Source organism: Rhyacophila brunnea, unplaced genomic scaffold (assembly GCF_057557595.1).
Source record: "Rhyacophila brunnea isolate RB1 unplaced genomic scaffold, BYU_Rbru_1.0 scaffold_9, whole genome shotgun sequence".
Lineage (NCBI taxonomy): Eukaryota > Metazoa > Arthropoda > Insecta > Trichoptera > Rhyacophilidae > Rhyacophila > Rhyacophila brunnea.
The window spans coordinates 22626456-22644957 of NW_028233361.1; the positions used below are offsets into that span (position 1 = coordinate 22626456).

The 18502-nt window shown below is 33.7% G+C and overlaps 1 protein-coding gene across 1 annotated transcript in view; it reads right to left on the bottom strand.

Annotated features, from left to right (window-relative positions):
• FASN1 (Fatty acid synthase 1) overlaps positions 1–1733 on the bottom strand; it is a 65122-nt gene extending 63389 nt beyond the window's left edge. Inside the window, exon 1 of the mRNA XM_085960109.1 lies at positions 1536–1733. The gene's annotated coding sequence lies outside the window, so the exon portion shown is untranslated. The remainder of the gene's footprint in view (positions 1–1535) is intronic.
• Between the last annotated feature and the right edge of the window lie 16769 nt (positions 1734–18502).

Here is an 18502-nt window from a genome sequence, read left to right on the forward strand (position 1 = left end):
ATTCTACATTGTAGTACAATGATTGTACTAAATAGGTTTAGTACCTACCTAGCATGCAGCAAGTACTTAGAAGACGATTGACAGTAACAGTAAGTGCTGTAATAATAAAATTAATAGTACCTACCTACCTATTAACTCACATGTTTTGTCAAAATGGAAGTAGCTTGTTTTCTTAAATTTATTAAAAGCATGTAAGTAAGTAGATAGGTACCTGATTCATGATTAAAAAAAATATAATAATAATAACTTAGGTATATTACAGATCCACCAGTCAAGTTGCACGCTGACTGAGGGCGCCACATGCTAATATTTGACATATCACTCAATAGTTTTTAGATTGTGATGGGCTTAGTTCTAAATTCGAACACTTGACGATTTATGATGGTACCTATATCTATAGTAATATCTTTGCCATGTAGCAAACGAATCAAGTACGTAAATACTTTAATAGGTACCTAAGTAGGTATGTTGTTTTATTTTAATTATTAAAAAGTTTATTAATCTTATTATACATATCACTTTATTAATGTAGGTATTTACAGAAATATCAGAAATCTACTATATTCACATAATATTATGGAGTGAGGTTTATGTATTTTATGACAGACAAAATTTGTTAGTAAATAACTTATAGGTATCTAGGTTAGGTATAAACCTAAACTAGTAGGTACCTACGTAAAGTTTAGTCTGTGTTCCACAAGTAAAACATAATAGATTATTACGAATTTATGATTGATTATTTGAAATATAAGAGAAAAAATGAATAGGTACCAAAGAAACCTTGCGAAGTCCAAAATTTACAGCAAAAAAATAAATGACGCGAAAGCTTAAAAATACGCAACTCTAGATTCTAACAATAACCAATAATAACAAGCATGCGGGTGGACTAAATCAAATATTATCTACTACCTATGTATTTACAAAATAATAAAAAGGCGATACATAAAGATTGTTATAAATTCACAACAATTTTGATTAATTATAACCTACCATAGTGCAAACGAGACATTTTAGAAGGGCTGAAAAATAAAAGCTTCCACTAAAACAGCAAGGTGCTTATAATGAAAAAAACTACACATATGAGTGCTACGTAAAGCTTTGTTTAATTGTTCGGTGAAAAACACTAATAAATTAGGTAAGTAAATAAAGTATGTATGCAGCTAAATAAAAAATAATGGTAACTACATATTACAGGTAAATAATAAATAAGAAAATACGGCGGGCAGTGTTATAAGCGGGCGAGGTAACGCTGACAAAACAATGACCTACGAAATTAGTATTGTGTGTTGTTTGATAATTTTTGAGCGTGAGTGAAGATATTTGCGAAAACAGCCGGTGAAATAATGTTATTCATCGTATACAAATATAAAATAAACAACATAATAATAGTTGTACATACCGCAAATGCGAAAACCGTCAATCCCTGTCAGTTATAAATAAAGAATAAAATAAAACTGTATTAATTCATAGGTAGTATGCAATACAGTTATAAAGTGAGGTAGAATAAAAATAATATTAAATCGAAAGAAACTTACAACAAAAATAAAACAAAATTCACTTCAAAATCCAAAAACGTCAGTCACACATAAACACCACAAGTCTCCGCGGCTGAAATCGAACTGTTTTGTCCTACGCAATAATTGAATTAATAATTAGATCAGTGCTTTTCCCGGCGACACAGCGCTTGCACGATGCAAGGAAAATCGTATAAAGTCTCGAGAGTCGACGGGCAACCAGCAGCCCATAGACTAATATACTTTCAGCAGCCACTGATGGAAAAGTGGCCGGTTTCTACGGTAAAGTCGTTCCAGATTGTGCGATAGTCGACAATTTGACAGCGCAGAGGGGAGCGCGCGCAACGCCGTTGCTATGGTGTGATGTGAGGCCACGTGAACTCGACCAATCAGGAGGCCGTGCGCGGCGCGGATGCGCGTGGAGGGCTGCTGCCTCAATCATGGCAGAAGCGACCAGCGAGAGCGAGATCTTCGCAACGTGCCAACTGCCAGCAGTGCCCGCCGGTGCCTCCACACTCCGCTTGAGCGAAACACAACAGCCTCATTTCGTTTTGAACTCGGCCGCCGTCGACACTCTTCCCATTCAAATGCCTTTCCGGTACATTACTTCCCCTGTGACGTCATCCCACGAAAGTTCCATTTTCAAAATATCAGCTGTTTCCGGTATGCTCATTTCACATTCATACAATCACACTACGCCACGTAATGCTCCTCCCAAATCCTATTCTAAAATAAACTAAATCCTATAGTATATGCAACAGGAATCACAACATCTTTCTTTCATCTTTGGTTTAGGTACCTGTATCGTATACCTATCTACATAATACACACTGCGTGCCCTTGAACTTGACTGTCTGAGTCTGGCCGCGAATTAAATATGACCTCCAACATTTTTCATCATAATCTGGTGCGTGAAGTAGGTAGGTAGGTACCTATAAATTTATTCATATCATTCAAACGAGAAAGCAAATAGGTAGTGTTATTATTATGTCACACTCCGAAATTTGAGCTAGCGCGCGTATCTGTGAATGGCTAGATTAATTTGAATATGAATTTATACAAAATGCGACATCATTCGAATAACTGAGAGTGAACCGTCGGTTTTGAACACTAATCATTAACCGTGAAATGGATTGGATTACCCAAAAATAATTCCCAATGAGCGGTAGGTATCCATTTTTAAAATACGGTTGTAACAAAATACCACAATAATTTTCGTCTAGATACCTTCGAAAATTTGAAACTGTTGTATATATTTACATTGATGAGTGATGAGTGATGACCATTGATCAAATAATGATTCCCAGACTTTTTTGGTTACCTACCTATAGAACGCGTGACATAAGTAATTAAATTATTAAATTTGATAAATATAATAATTCAGGGTTACTAATTCAATATTTTAAAAGGCCAAAGATCTTCACTTGACTTCTAGCATACTTATTACAAATAAACGTTATGTACCTATATTGAACTAAAGGATGTTAGCCACTTGCTCAACCTATACTCTGGCTCAAACACAAATTGAAAAATTATATGTGAACCTACTTGCCAGACCCAGGATTCTAACCTGGGACCCCACGACGATATAGGCCGACGCTTAAGCCGCTCGACCATCGTGGCGGTACCCACAAAAAGTGTGAAGTTCTACCTTTTTCGCAAACTTTTACAAACTCTCCCCGAGACTATCTTGGCTGGAAATCTTTGTCGTATCAACCATAATAATTATTATAATATTATAGTCAAATATTGATCATTGGGGAAAGCGTCAAGGCATTCGCATTAATTACCGCGTCGCTCTATTTCGAGAGTTCTAGCTAGACGAACATTTTATGACAGCTGTAGAGAAACAAAATTATTATGTTGGTATAGGTAGGTACTTTGATAATCTGCCTAAAATGGTAGCCAATTTTTTTTGATGAATTTAATAAGATCGCTTTCCGAAGGTGCGGTCAGGGAAAATAAAATTAATCAGTTCTGTGTGTGCAGTGTTATTAGATGTAGTAGAGTACAATATTATTCTACACTAAACTTGACAATTAAATACATAGTATATTTTTTGGGTGTGTAACCATGGAAGTATTCTTCATCAGTAAATTTATCATGTTACGTAGATTGCAAATGTCACGGTGAGTTCATCGTCGGCAGACAACTTATTGAACCATAATATCGCACAGCGGCTAATGATTTCATCCATAGAAAGTTTTCACAGCGAAATCTATTAAGTTAATGTTAAATTTTTCGCTGATCGTTTCAATCTCACATTCGATTAGTTATTAAGGGGTTTGGGTCGAAATCCCGAATGGCCGGAATCCCGAAGGCCGAAATCCCGAAAAATAAAAAAAATATAAACAGTAATAATTGCGCAATCTTAACATTTATCTTGAATTGCGCAAATTTTACAAGAGAGACAACAACCCATTTTGTGAAATTTGCACATTTTGCACCCGTTATTAAGGCCATAGTCATGCCCCCCCACATCCTGAAGCGGGCCCCCAGGCCAGAATCTTTGACGCCCCCCCCCCCCCCCTACCCATCGCTAATGTTAAAGGCACCGTGACGCTGTACAGTGTACAGTATCGTTTTCCAAATGATGTTTCAGGTAAAATTAAGGGTAGGTAATCAGGGGATTTGTAGTGATTTTTAAATAGTAAGTATTTAACACAATAATCAAAAATTTCATGGCACAATCACTTATTTTAAAATATCAATATTCTTGTAGGAAAATAGCGCCGCAGGCGATTTATCGTTACTAGTAGAGTAAATTTTATTGTGATGTGTGTTTAGCTCACTTATCTGGCCGACTCGCCACGCCGGGCCCCCAGGCGAGAGCCCTATCAGCCCCCACCTTGAGAGGGCTATGGCCATAGTCTACAAACCACAACCAGTCATGGGGAGACCAAGGAAGGTTGAAACAATTTTTACATTTATGGCCATAACTTCCTTAGTTTCAGGCGGCTCTCGTGGTGTAGTGTGTAAGGCGCTGGCCTTCCATCCGAGAGTTCTGGGTTCGATCCCGGTGAGGACACAATATTTATGTGTTTTTCTCAAAGCCTGGGAGTTTGTGATTATTCAAAATTACTAACCTAACCTTGTACGAAAAAGCAAGGACATGGTTATTAAAAATTCAAAAAAAAAACTTCCTTAGTTTCACCACTAAGACTATGGAAGTGGATTTTTTGGAAAGCATATTATTTCATCTTTAATTTTATTAGTAGTAAATCATTGATTATTAGTGAAAAATCCATTTTAAGGATAGTTTCAACCCCCTAGTACCGACGTAAGTTGAAACAGCAAGCAAGGTGGGTTGAAACCATAGAGGTATTAAATATAAAGAGGGGTAAGGAATCGGCTTTCTCATACAACTGAATGAAGCAGGCCAACAATAGCCGACAACTTACGAAAACTAGCGACCCGATAAAAAAAAATGCAGGGCATCACGGAGGATTTACTTTGGTCATTATAACGTAATCATATGATATAATGTTAATGTGGAAATCTTGCCGCAAATTGATTACCAGCCTGCCTCACCATACTTTTTCCCATACTAGCATGCTTCACCATACTTTTATATAACCTTCCGCCCCTAGGTTGAAACATATTATAATTGTATATTATATATTATTTACATCATAGGTAATACAAGGCTTTGTAACCGGAAAAAAACTGTTTTATTTGTTTGAATAAAATCGAACTAAAAATATTTAAGGCACTTCTTTGACATTAATTAACGTAGTACATAAATCAATTAACAATCAAAACAATAAAATTCAATGCGATCAATAAATTATAAAAAAATAAACAATTTAATCAACATTTATTTCTAATTCAAATTAAAATCTGGTCTAGTACAGATGCACTCGAAATGGAAGTAATGACATCTTCGAGTGCATAATCTGATGTTAAAAAATGGGAAATTCAAATACTTGTAATAAATTAAAATTAATTAAAATAATTCAAATACTCAAATACCATATCTATGGCTAGTAGCTATTCCAGTATTGAAAATTTCAGTGGAACATAATATTATTTATTTGGCATTATGAAATTAAAAAAGCCGTAGGCAGAGAAAGAAGAGATTCTTCTGGCATTACGGTCACTACGAAATCATTTTGGGACAGTGATAGTGTCATTTGAAAGTAACGATACCAACCAACAGTTAAATGCAGTGACGTACCTAGACAAAATGCCGCCCCTAGGCAGTGCCAAAATGCCGCCACATTTTTTTTATAGAGTAGGTACTTTATCATCCATTCATGATTACAATATCTAAGAAATGTATTGTATGGATACATTACTAACAATATGTCTTTCACTAAATCTAATTTAAATGCCATATCTCCTTCAATAGACAATATTGCGTGTCTACGGTTTCAGATAGGATATTTAAAAATATACTTGACAACTTCCAAAACTCGTGAGTGACTGGCAAACATATTTGAATACATTTTAAATTAGGTATGCACTTGTCAATGGTGTTCACCAAGAACGGATGTCCAAGGAGAACGGAAGTAAACTAGACATCGCGAACCCGACAAAAAATCCTGCTATAACTTGTACAGTACCTATTTAATACATTTTGTATCCAACCAGTGAGCTGAATTTTTTAATGAATTTTTCTATTTATTATATACCTAGTGATTCCCCCCGATTTGCCGCCCTTTGGGTAACTGCCGCCCCCAAGCGACGCTCAATCTGCCTACCCCCCGGGACGTCACTGGCTAAATGAGTCGCCTGCATTGCCATAAGACTCTGATACCAGAATACATAGTTGTTTAATGACCACCTCACATAATATAAATAAATTTTATTGTACTTAATTATGTAATATTCATAACCGAGGTGAGTTGAAACAAGTAAGTAAGTGTTAGTACCTTGGTTGTAAAAATAACTACTTTGAATATAAAATCAAATTAAATCCTAAAAATATCATAATTTGTGATGAAACAAAGTTTAATTATTATAAAGCCGAAATAATTATGCTACAAAAATATTAAACTCATATTACCAAATACTTTATAGACAAAATAAATTTTAATAAAGGTCATCAAAATAGTGGCCGAAAATTTACTTTTGATCGATTTTGCGGCACAGAAGTTCAGGGCCGTATCTAGGGGCTGGCGAATAGGGCGATCGCCCTGGCTGCCGAGGCGCTGTATAATCATAGGGGGCGCCAAAATGATGCCAGGAGTTTTAGGAAAACTCAGTCACGAAATTGTTGTAAATGATAAATTTAAAATATTAACAAACTTCAGTTAGGTACTTAACTTATAAAAGCGAAACATTCCTAATCGAAGTGTAGACATGGTAGCCGCGATTGTTTCTACACTACCGAGCCAAGTAATACGCTATGCTAGAATACACGAAAGCTCGTGTTCAATAGAAGAAAGTTTTGTCAATTTCATTGATATCTAGTCATGAAAAAATACCCCATGGTAATGAATTAAATGCTTAAACTTAATATTTCTGACTGTCGTGGACAAGGTACGATAACGGGGCAACCATGTCAGGAAAATATAATGGTATGCAAGCTGTCATTATGCGTATGAATCCATATGCTGTGTTTATACTCTGCGACATCCGTTCACTAAACCAGTGGCGAACCCAGGATTTAATATTGGAGGGGGCACAAGGAGGAGAATGTAAATTAGTCCCATAGGCTCTAAATTTCTCGTTTATCGGTCTTCAGTCTATTGCACTCGTTGTACCTACACCATGGTCCCCTCATCCTGAAACGGGCCCTCAGGCTAGGATATTTGGCGGACCCCTACCTACCGCTAAGATTAAAGGCAGTGTGAAACACTAAATTAAAGGTTTTTCAAATTGTGTTTTAGTTAAAATTAAGGGTACTTATACATTGAATTATTGGAGATTTCTAATACATCTACTTTAATAATGGAGCTGTCGAGTATCGACACATAATAATCAAAAAATATATTGCACAATTATATAAGTAATTGAAAATGTTCATGGCCATGAAGTATAATAGCGACTTTTTTTACTATTAAAGCTAATTTATGATTTGTGTTTATCTCATGTATCTGGTCAATCCGACACGCCGGGCCCCCTTCAGTCCGGGCCCCCTGGCTAGAGCCCTGTCAGCCCTCCCCAGCCATGACCTGCACCACTCCGGAATTCGGCTGGACACCGAGAATTTTTTGACACTTCCATTAGGGATTGGGTTCCTTAAACAACCTGACATTAGTGTTTCGAAATTTTTGTGTTAGAAATTAAAATCTAAGAATTTTTTCTAAAAAGGGTGCTGGAGAATTATTTCAAATCATTTTTTTGCCGTGTTTTTATTTGTCTAAGCCCAAAGGTATAGTTTATTGGCTTTCAATTTCAATGTTATAAATCATTTAAATCATTCCGATAATTTTCATGTTTGGGGGGTGCCAGGGCCCTTTGCCCCCCCCACCCCTGGGTGCGCCACTGCACTAAACTAGGTTGGATTGTATGCTGCTAATGTTTTGCCAAATATGATTTTATTTTTTGGAATTTTATCCATCCTAATACCATTAATTTTACCTGAAACAACATTCTGTAAAACATCCTACTGCCTTTAAACCTAGCGATGGGTAGGGGGGCCCGATTCAAGACATGGGGGCCATGCTGAGTATAATCAATAATCATATATTTACTTTCTGAATTATAATTATTTCGTATTAGCTGTAATGCGACTGTTTTTTCATCTCAAAAAATTGAATCACTTTGATTACACCGACTCTCGGGATACACATATGTTAGTATTAATGCCATAGTTAATGCAAACTTTATCGCAAATATTCATATCAATTGCCTGCCATTGTCAAGATGGTCCATGCCATTCACATAAATTGTACTAATACAATTTATTACGTGTTGAAGCTTTTGTCCTGTCCTCGGCCAATGATTTTATTCGTCTTTGTTCGTCTGCCACTTTGGCGACGATACGTGCTTCTTATTGTAGAGTTGAGTGTGCCCGAACAATATTGTCTGATGGATGGACGTCCAGCGATTCGTGCGACAAACCCTTCTTGGAGTCCTAAAACAGTGGCACTCAAAGTTTGTTAATAATTTATACGTAACATTTGTATGTATTCTTGATATAGAACTAAGGGTTACAGTTAATGTTGCCATTCAATATGGAGCTATATTTCCTTTATTATTCAATAAAGGAATGAACCAAAAATATATTGACTGTACCATAAAATCAAATAACCTTTTAGGAGTCCAATCTCTTTGCTTTTCTGGGATTAATAATTATATAAATTGTATATCGGAATTTCTGGTTCGGTTCCCTATTGAGCTATAAATTTTCGTTGGGTTATTATACTCAATATTACATTATTTGAAACTAAAAAATAAAAAAATACATTTCTCTCAAAAGTCGAGGTTTGACTTGCCTAAACGATCAAAAAAAAAATGTACTTGATAGAAATAATACTGAAATGTCATCTTGACATGTCATATTGATTTCCATAGTAACGCACGTATTATTAATATTACTAATTTAGTTGCTAGGACCCCAGACCCCTAGTAACCAATAGTAACCAATAATGGTGTCGAAATAACTTTTCATACAAAACAGAATTAACTAAAATGAATTCAACTCTACTTAAAGATGGCTAAAAGTATTTAAAAAAAATGCATTGGCATCGTGTTCTGATATATTCTAAAAGTTTCAAATGTCTATCTAGTCGGGAATCGGGAAGCTAGTTAAAAATCGATTGCAAGATTGGTACCGGACAAATAAGAATACGAGCTAAGACAAACGTTGTAAAATATGCAAGAAGAAGGAGTAGGTATCGATTTATTCAGAACTAGAGTTGGGTTTCGGGAATTTCCCGATGGGAATTCGCAAGAAATTTTCGAGATTTCCCATCCCGAATCTCGAGAATTGAAAGTTTTAACATTTCGGGAAATCCCGGATCTCGAGAATCTCTTTCGAGATTCGGGTTTTCTTTATTAACAAATATACGATTTTCTATATGAAAAAAGTGGACAGAAAACACAAAACGTTCAAAGACTGATCGGGGCATTTAACACAATTAAGCCTACGTCGACTCAAAATGAGCGCAAATTTTTGCAACATAGGGGAATTTTGTGTCTCACAAGCGTACGCGATCGTCAGACGCAGCGATTAACAGTCGTGTGTTTTTTGAAATCCCATTTTAATAAGTACTGTTTTGAATTATTTTTGTTTTCCTATTTCTATTGTGTTTGTTTTCTTACATAAATAAAAAAAAACATATTATTTTGGAATTTGTCTGTTTCTACACTGATTTTAGGTTTTATATAAGTTTTTTTAAATTTCCCGATATCTCCCGAGTTCGAGTTTGATTCAGGACGCAATTTCCATTTTTGTGGAAAGCTGACCGTAGTGCAATGCAGTCTACTTGGAAGGAACTTGATAATAACACGTAAAAAATAAAAACGCACCAAAAATATTTGAGCTTATGATTTTTGAAATCTTTTCGTGAAAACACAAAAAAGCTCTCGATTGGCCGGAAGAGCTAAAAAAAGCTCCCGACCCTGGCTCTGAACAGAATTTGTCAAATTCTTGAATAAAAAACATACGACTAATGCTTTTATTTATACAATATATAATCGACGTAAACTTTTGATATAGGTAGGTAAATACTTTAAATAATCTTTGAACATTTGATATTTAACTAAACGGAAATTTAGATCTATTTCAAATCTGCCAAAAGATATAGGTAGGTACAATATACACATAATTGTAAGCAGTACTGCAAAGTGGTTTCCGTGGTACTGACGATCCGCAGTGGCTGCTAGGAGATGAATGCTCGTGGCATCGTTTATCCTGCCACCCGGTAAATTGCACCAATACCCTGCATTAAATATCTAAACGTCGTAAAATTTAACAACCTATTGTAAACTCAGATAGTAACAAATAAAATAAATATAAGTGTCGCTTTCAGCATATTCTAATGCAATATCGCAGAAACCCCCGAAACTGAAGACATATTTTGAGTATCACTGTATGTATTTCTTTCATGCGAGCCTACATTGAGAGAAATAAGGAAGCATTATCATTACATACGAGATATGCCTACTCCACAATATTGTCAGTACGTACGTCTAATGCCCTTGCAAAAAATACAGTTGGGTATCTAACTACTAAAATTTGTTGTTTCTTTGAGTTTCGCGAATCAAAAAAAAGCGTAAAATAAATGCATAGCCACATAAATTAATTTGAAAGTAAACATTAGATTAGGTTACATTATTTTTTCGAAGAAATTGAAATAGTTTTCGAGTTTGTAATACATCAGTTTTTTTAAATTTAAATCTCAATTAATTTCTCAAAAACATTTTTTTAACTATGTCCGATTCTGATAAGATCATCAGCTAGTATTAACAGATTTATGTTTTTTTATGAGAAATGAATATTAGCCACTTGCTCAACCTATTAGGTCCATACTCTGACTCCAAACACAAACTTCAAACCTGGGACCCATGACATTATAGACCGACGCGTAACCCGCTCGGCCATCGTGTGTTTAAAAACATAACTACTTAAAAAAAATAGTAGTTTAATGATAAATATTACCTTTTTTAAATCTGTATAATTGAGTCTTGAATATAAATGAATAATCTAATTAAAAACTAATTTCAAAATTACGTTACGGAAATTAAATTGTGATTAAACTCTTTATAGATATATATTTTTAATTACCTGTTGGAAAATTACATTGACGTTGCCATATATTACGAGTCAGAGTAAGCACATAACATTTTGCCTTTATGTAAAAATATATAGTATCGATTACGTCATATAACTCACGCCAATGATACTTTTTGCTTTCGACGATCGAATCTTGTATAAACGTTTGGTGGCTCTATCCGTAGAAGACAGGATGTCAATGGAGTGCGGTGGTAGCTCAGAGCGACCCGCAGATTGGAGTACCCTCCAGGCTCGCTTATTGAGACCCCAAAGTAACTTTACTACAATTAAATAAAAATGAAATTCCCTAAAACTAACCTAGTGACTAGGAGTTTAGAAACTTTTAGTTTAATAGAAAATCTCTTTTCATTGAATCGATATAATTATTATTATTGCGATGTTATATTATTTCAATAATATCAATAATTTTAATAAAACACTTTTTTGTACTGAATCCACTTTTTTATATTAAATAATTGTACCGGTTTCATCCGCCTCAGAGGGACATTTTCTACTGATAAATTTCATGGTAATAATTTCTACAAACACAGATTAGATTTTATACCACAATTTTCAACTAAAAACAATTCTCTTAATTTAGTTTATAAAGTCAAAGACATTGTTGTACCTTAAAATGCAAAACTAGTGCCATTTGATAAAGTCAGCGTATTTAGTAGTGTCCCAATATCTGATTTAAAAATAACAATTTTAGACTTTACAGATAATAAACATCTTAATCCAGTGGTGACTAAAGATTTAAAATCTGTAATTAATTGTTGTATTGATCAAAATTTCTTTAAATTTAATTGAAAAATATATCAAAAAATGTCCCTCTGAGGCGAAGTAAACCGGTAAAATTATTTAATATAAAAAAAGTGAATTCAATATTAAAAAAATGGTTTGTTAAAATTATTAACAGAAGGTAAGAGGAACGTAAGGCATTTCCAACATGAATTAACCGTTAACACAATAATTAAAGAAATTTATGATATATAAAACATTGAAATAAGTACTTATATTCAAGACACGAGACGTGGGCAAAAAATCCGTTGGAAGTTAAAGAAAATACTTAAATAATATAACCATTTGAAGTTAATATAATATGTAAAAGAAAAGATAAAAAAATCTTTTTTGTTACTTATTACTACATAGTCTTCATAACGGATGGACATAACTTACTAACAATTTATTAGATAAAAAGGACACGTCTGTCATCACTTTAAACCCGTAAATGCAACAATCGGAAAATTATTAAAAAGCATTTTTTTTGCTAGTCAAGTCAAGTTTATATGATTCAACAGAAAATTTAAAAACGTTGTATATTATATAAAAAGTTCTTTTTATCTTGTAATTATTTTCCTATTACTCCTGCAATATTGTATATTTTTGACCTAGAGTTTCCGTGACAGCGTAGTGAATTCATTCATAATCATCACTTTGGCTTTTTACACTGGTAAATTATTTGACACATAGACAACGATTACATTTAAGTACATATGAAAACACTTATCTATTTCAATTTATAGCCGATTAGAATATAATATTATTGTGTGTAAAGTAAGGCAGTCGCTACGTACATAATATAATATGTAAACAACTTCTATACAAATATACAGAAATGGAAGCGTCTACTCATTACAGTGTATTTACCTACGTCTTTTGCTATTTTTTATTATAATATTTTGTAACAGTAAAATATTTGGTATATTGTAATCTTATCTTCAAGTCAAGCTGATTAACGGGGTCAGCAAAATGGATATTTGACCTAGGATTCTTTCAGAGTCACCGTTATCTACCGCGAATGTAGTTAATCAATGATTTTCACACAAAAGGTATTGGAAAATTATAACTCTTACGTCATTCAACATATAAATAAATAAATAAAGGAAAACTTATACACCACAGTATAATACCTACGTACTTTGGTGTACCTACGTCAGTGGTTTCCAAACGTTATGTTACTACGCTTCACTTTTAAAAAAAAATCTAATCTAGGTACCTCCCCCCCCTTTATTTTATAAAACAATTTTTAAATAGTCAACTACAAAAATGAAAAAAAAATTAAGTATAAAAATAAACAAGGTTTTACTACTTATATTATATTCATTTTTAAATTAATTTATTTATCATGCGATGTATGTGCTTGTTTATTAGCACAATCAATTTCAATAGTAGTCAATCCAAATTCATTATCGTTCATTGACAAATAGATTCTATGATGGGCCCCACATCCTGAAGCGGGCCCACCTACCTATCGCTGAGGTTAAGGGCAGTGTGGTGCTCTAAAGTAGTGTTTCCTAATTTATACACGGGAGTTATGATTTAAGTATATCAATCATTATATGGCTATCACATCAAATTGCAACGCAAAACCACATATTCAAAATATTAATAGCATTGAATCAATGTAGCGCCGCAGGCGAATTTTTTTACTATTAATAAAATAATGTGAAAAGTGAATTAGCATTCTACTAACCAAGAACTCGGTAAATAGATTTTTGTTTGCTTCAATATGTAAGCTGGCGCAGAAATCATTTAAAAGTGGAAACATGGCGAACTTATTTTTTTGTAATTTTGATTTCCAAAGCTCTATTTTTTATGAATGCCTTCATTTTGTCTTTTTAAATCAGTGAATGCGTTAGTGGTCCTTGCATTGATTTACTGATTATTTTTTTTTTATTTGAACCAAATAGACAAGTTTGGCAACAAAATTATCGTTCCTAAACAAATTTGCCTCAAATTTTAACATTATGATTTGACCCTTTTATTTTACTTTTTCACGAGATAGCCAGCGCACTTCACAATAATATAGACGTGAGGTATTATAAAATTAGTCTCCATATTTTCAGACAGGTTTGCAAATAACCATTTATAGGACTGTTTTTTATGTAGTTTACAACTAGCGGCCGTTTTATAAACTATGCTTTTGCAAACTGCAAACCTGTGGCAACATTAATTGTGTTAAACTTTTCGCGCCTCCCAGTTTGGAAATCGTTGACCTACGTATACTCCTTTATATATATTTTTTGAAATACCTATGTACTTACTTCATTGTTGAATTTAATGGGAAATAGATTTACTATGATATGGCAACTAATTTGGTATCACATCGTAGACTCTTCAGGGCACGGTGACATAGTGTAAAATTTCGATAAAAAATCATCGTCGCATTTCTGCTGTTTTTCGTGATATTCGTATTGATATGGACAACGCCACACTACTGTGGGACAGCACGTCAAAAATGTGAAGCCACAGCACACTACCACAGTGTGAGCTAAATCTTAAAAAGATGCGTATTTTCACAATTCGAGTATAAAAAGTCAATCAAAGTAACACAATCAATCAATGTGTAATAAAATCATGGCAGGCAATATAACTACTATTGTATTTGTAACACTCGATAGTTGTTAATTTTCACAAGGGGGTCTCAAAACCAGTGTCATTCAACCGGTGGTCCGCGAACCGGCGCCGGTCCCCAAGAATTTATTGCGCGTCTGCGAAAGGTTTCACCATTTTTTAACTGACTATGCCTACACGATTCAGGGAATTCCCACTAGATGAAATGCTGGCCGCTGAATCACCGTTGCCATTTTTTTCAGAAAATTCAGTAGATCTACTATAAATTTGCTTACAAAGAAGCAGGAACATAATATGTTACACATATAATGTCATAGTATACATATTATGTCGCACTCACCAAAAATTGTAATTTTATAAGATAGGACAGTGGTATCCAAACTTTATTCTATAAAAACTATACGACAGAGCTTTTTCGCGAGAAAATCGAGTAAGTATCTAATATTACAAATAATATATTTCCCATATTGACTATAGTTCCCCCATATAATGAACTTGAATGAATGCCATAATCATAACATAAAAACATTATTATTTCTTAATAAACATACCTAAATAGTAAGTACCTACAGATGAAAACTACGTATAAATTAACTCTACCTACCTGCATTTGTAATAAGACTAATAAGAGTCAATATCAAAACTGAGTTTGTACATCAATTGTATTGTTAACTTTAACGGCCCATATGCTCGCCGTAGGTCAAAATTGACGAGACAAATATGACGAGATAATTTTTGTAAAATATTCACGATAAAAAATTATATTGATAATCTCTGTGATCCCAAATTTGACAAGAATTAGGCATTTTATTATTTAAAAAATCGGCAAGATTAACACATTTGAAGATGATTCTAAAGATACTTATTATAACCTATGTTTTTGACCATTCAAGTGTGATAAACATCTTATGAATAATGATTGCTTTATAATAATTATTGACCTAAGAATAAGGTAGTGTTTTTTTGAAATAGAGTGAGCGAGACGCGTTTTTATCATTTCAGTGTACTATTTGACAGGTAGTGAAAATCGGTCAACCTGAAAATTCGTTCGTAGTTCGTTTTTTTGCCGGCAGGTTCGCCACTATCGTTCTACTGCGCAGGTGCAGATCGAAAAATCCTACTGTCGCATAAAAATTCAGAAGCTTCCAAACTTTTTTGATTCATGCATGAAATCTTGCCAACTGCAGGATAATATGTACATGTTTAGCCATACATTTTCTTGTTATGGCCGCAATAATATTTACTTTCAACAGTAAATCCATGCACGTGTAAACGGGTTTAAGTTTAAAATACATACTATTGGTGCCAGTAAATGCTTACACGTGTACTGGCGCTATTAGACATAGATATCATATCATTTTAAAAATATTTGTAGGACCAATAGAAACGGTAGTTCTCCATTGCTATTGATGGTGATGTTAATATTCATACAGTTCAAGATTTGTTATTTTATTAGGTACGTTCTTCGATGTAATCGATATTATGGTGATGTTATAAACTATAATATTATTATTAGCATAGATGCAAAGCAGCAAAAAAAAAATACCTACATATATCTGCGTCAATCAGTGTTGATTAATTTTGACCTCTCACTCTTCGGTGCTCAAACAGTGTGTATACACAAACGCGTGTTCGTACTTTTCTGTCCAAAGAGATTGCTTAAGCTATCTGTGACGTTCAAAGTTTTTTTTCCGTTTCAAGTAGATAGCTTCTTATTTATTTATTTTCCTCCTTGCGTGACTTTGGCGTATTTGACACCTGAATCAGCAGAGTTTTGCAGGAAATGTATGTTTGTATACACGAAACGGTGTAGATACTCGCTACTATATAATATTGTATTCATGTTGTAGATATTCAATCTTACTAAGGTATGCACCCAATGTCTGTGCCTATTTAAAAAAAAATATTAAACTAAAAACTCTCAAAAAATGTTTTTTTGCCTCTCCTGTAAAATGTGTTCAGTGAGGGTTAAGTCTTTTTTCGTAAACACGGTCGATATTTAACAGTAGGATTTTTTTACATTAATATATACATACATTAATTTTATATGTAAAAGCATTGAAGAATGTGATAAACAACCATAAAAAAAACTAATGAAAAGTATGGATTCTAAGTGAGATTGAATACAGACAAGGTAAAATTTTAGTGTTATTTTTTCAATCGAATTTATTCTCATTCACTGCGTCCAACGCAACTGGTGCGTTGCCCATCAGGTGGCCATTATATAGGTATAATGAACATGTTATTTAAATGTGGTAATTAAATATTAATTAAAAGGTCCACAGCAGATGGGTTAAGCGTAATAATATAGTACCACATAGATGAACAAGATAGAAATGCGTTGGTCACCAAGACTTCGAAGTCAGTTTTGGTTTAGGTACCACTTAACGACGGCCGGACTATTAAACGTAAAAAAATACAAAGTCGCCTAAATGTCTTCGAATATTACCAATGCGCGTTTCTTTTACATGGTAACTCTTAATGCATATATTGAAAATAACATATTCTTCAACACGTGTTAAAGTTTATCCCATTTTTCTCTACTCTAGAGCAGTGTTTCCCAAAGTGTGGTACGCGTACCCCCTGGGGTACTGGAAGAGTTTGGTGGGGGTACGCGCTGCACCGGGCTTTGGCTGTGCCTGGTACAACAAGCATTAATACGACATCAATACAACATCCATGCTAGAAGGTTTATCACATGCGGAAGAAGAGCAATTGTTGAAATTAGGTTCAGACGGATTCTTGAAAAATAAATATTAGGAGTGTACTTTAACATCACTGGTTGAAAGTGCAACATGTTTATCCAGTTTTAACGGAGAAAGTCCTGAAATACATCTTGACGTTTCCAACTTCATAATATCTATGTGAAGTTGATTTTTCAGCATTTATAGACATTAAGTCAAAAAAGGAACAGGCTTTTGGATATGGAACCGCATCTTAGATAAAAATTAACAACCAGGGAACCAAATTATGATTAAGAATGAATTTTATTTTTCGTTTATTATTGTTTTGTTTATGTACTTAAAAGGAATAAATATATATTTTAATTGTTATTAAAGTATGTGCATTTTTTTTACGTGGGGTACTCAGTGTTACAAAAATTATAGAAGGGGTACACAGATGTTGAAAGTTTGGGAAACCCTGCTCTAGAGAATCATATTTTTTTACAGCTACACCCAGAAGGTAACCCACTTCCCTTATTTTTGTGTTGCCTTGTGTTGTGCGTGCGAAAAAAAAGCACATTTTAATTTTGTTTTAACAATAAACAGTATCGTTAAAGCCACACGGGCGTTAGAAAAATGGTAGATAGGTATTAAATTTGGCAATGAAAAAAATGCTAGAATTGGAAAACAGTATACCAAATAAGTAATTAATTTCAAGAGAAAATTTAAGATTTTTTAGATATTCCGAATAAACTTTGTTGTTGAAATTTATTGTTTTCCTTCATATTATATTATTCTTTATTTTTTCGAGGAAAGTGTAACTCTGATTCTCGTGAAGTTACCGTGAAGTTACCGTGATTTTTTTTCTTGAAGTCAGAGTCATTTTCGATAAGACAATATGGTCCCTTTTATAATCAACCAGAAATAAATTGGTTTAAAATTTAAAACTATTATTAACGGAAAATACTTACTTTCAAATTGAAATTGATCGTTATTTGTGGCACCCCACGTCCTTCTTTAAGACTTCACGAACGTAGAAAATTAACAAATTATACATTTTAATATTGATAACTATTTCGTTGACTACCGGCGAAGCTATTCTATACACAAGGCGGACGGCTAAAGTGATAAATACTATCACTTTATCATAATTAATTAATAATATAACATGAGCGAACTAATTATTAGGTTCAATAAGTTAACCGTCTAGCTATATAATAGCTGCACCGGTATGTCTATATTATACGTAATATAATTTTATTATTTTACCTTTCGTTAGATGTTGTTTACATATTATTGGG